Raw genomic sequence first — 2,241 nt, 5'->3', positions numbered from 1 at the left:
AAAATGTTTTCATTATTAAAAGTCAGCATTTAAGTGACTTCAGAGTACCAATGAACAACTGAATGGTGAACCAGAGCACTCCAAATGGGCGACTCTCTCAAATTATTAGTTACCTAGCAGTAGTATTATGAGCGAATATTAGATATGGGGTTTAAAATTTGTTTTGAGATCGGTTTTGAGGTGCTTTGGATATACTTTCATTGCATTATTAATACTCACAGGCTTTTTCCCTTTGAGGCCAGGACAGTTAAAGGAAAATTGCAATAATGGAAGTTTGGACTTTTAAAATACCATCCTATGACCAGGATTTTTTAGCTGAGGTGTTTCGATCACACACATACGTAAGCAGAGAAGCTACTGAACTCTTTTCCTGTAGTTTTTTAAATCTTATTTAGGCCGTAGTGACCACATTTGATCTCAATGATGAGTGCATGTCATCCAAATCCTGAAGTGCACCAAAATGCATTTTTATTATGATTATAACTGTCCTTCTGCATTTTGCTGATTCGGAACTGTTTGATATGTATATTCACTTTCCTAAAGCTTTGCTCTAAGTAGAGGCTGTTAACTCTTCCTTGCAGACAGAAGGAAGCATTATCAAAATACCTTTTGCTGAGTTTGGAAGGAAAGGAGGTGAAATTTACTAGGAATTGTTTGTTTACTTTTCTGTCTTATATATATGTATATGTAAATATGTGTGTGTGTGTGTGTGTGTACAAATACAGGGAAAAAACCAGCAGGTAAGTTCTGTAGTCAAAACTAGCTTTCTGCACTTTGTAGCAGAGAGGGGAGAAACTCTGAACTATAGGTTACCATGTTATGTGCCTCCCAAGCTCACAGAGATCTTTTTCTTTAATATGCTTGTGGGAAGTGGGGGAGGAAATACAAGACCCCTGGGTGGTCAGCTGTCTAAAACTGAATTGGGTTATAACTCTGAAGCCAAGTTGTAGAACTGGTTGCAGTTCTGTTGTAGCCTGTGCTGCTGATCTTGTCTCATCTGATCTCTCTTGGATCACTTCCTTTTGCAAACCTGGCAGAAATATAGTAACTTCTCTTTTGACTTGTTAGTGGAATTCCACCCCAACCTGTCAGCACTGGAAAATTCTGACTTGTTCTTTCTCCTTTAACTTTGCCGGAAGATGAACACATCTTCCTTTGCTCTTGTACTATTTTGAGAGAAGGTCCAGAAGGGTCTCTGTTAAATTACCTCAGTTGCTAGAAAATCAAACCAAAATACAAACAAAAACCAACCCCCAAACCCACAGACATTCTTTGGGCAACTTTATCTTAAAGAATGATTTGACATACATGTCTTCTGTAGTCTGGATTAGTGTTAGAAGCAATCAGCTCTTCCAAGACCTCTTTTTCTGTTATGCCAAGACAACTGTTTCTGGGATGCAGTGTGAATCCTTTCAGAGAAGTGAACAGGGTTAAAACCAACGTTTTTGTTAGCCTATCAGTTTACTGCAAGGCTGCACAAATGGCTGTCCTGGCAGTACTGAGAAAGCAGCATCAAGTTGGTAAGCAGCAGCAGCTTCCCCACTGCTCCTTATGTTAACATTGACATTGAAAAAATGTCTATCAAATCATGGCCACAGATCATTTCACAGATCTGTTTTAAAACACTGCACTACAAATGATTGAGTGGATGCAATTAGTGGGCAGTGTTCTCTGGGAGGAGGATAACGTGAATTTTAACTCCTAAATTGAACATGCAACAGCATTTCTCAACCTGAATTCCAGCAAACCTAAAGGTCTCTGTGACTCCCAGTTACACCAACTGCTTGTGCAGAAATAAATGAGAAAGCTGTACCTGCAGACTCCTCTTAACCTCAGTGCTTAGATCATCTTAGCTATAGCAAGATCTTCTAAAATAGTAACAAATACCATGATTTCAGTTTCAAACACCATTTAAAATTATAGATGAGCTTTAAGTTGTGTAAATGGATTATTAAAATACTCTTGCTTTGAGAAACTTGGAAGCTACTTTCAGTGTTATGGATTCTTGAGCAAGATGTGGTATGTGCCAACCTCAGTGCTTAGATCATCTTAGCTATAGCAAGATCTTCTAAAATAGTAACAAATACCATGATTTCAGTTTCAAACACCATTTAAAATTATAGATGAGCTTTAAGTTGTGTAAATGGATTATTAAAATACTCTTGCTTTGAGAAACTTGGAAGCTACTTTCAGTGTTATGGATTCTTGAGCAAGATGTGGTATGTGCCACTGGGTTATATG

General features: G+C 37.9%; 1 protein-coding gene across 1 annotated transcript in view; it reads left to right on the top strand.

Annotated features, from left to right (window-relative positions):
- The first annotated feature begins 584 nt into the window (after positions 1 to 584).
- PSMD14 (proteasome (prosome, macropain) 26S subunit, non-ATPase, 14) overlaps positions 585 to 2,241 on the top strand; it is a 46,126-nt gene continuing 44,469 nt past the window's right edge. Inside the window, exon 1 of the mRNA XM_009079151.1 lies at positions 585 to 633. The gene's annotated coding sequence lies outside the window, so the exon portion shown is untranslated. The remainder of the gene's footprint in view (positions 634 to 2,241) is intronic.

Source organism: Acanthisitta chloris, unplaced genomic scaffold, assembly GCF_000695815.1.
Source record: "Acanthisitta chloris isolate BGI_N310 unplaced genomic scaffold, ASM69581v1 scaffold45277, whole genome shotgun sequence".
Taxonomy (NCBI): Eukaryota; Metazoa; Chordata; class Aves; order Passeriformes; family Acanthisittidae; genus Acanthisitta; species Acanthisitta chloris.
Note: the sequence above shows the minus strand (reverse complement) of the source record. Positions and strands in the feature narration are given on the sequence as shown.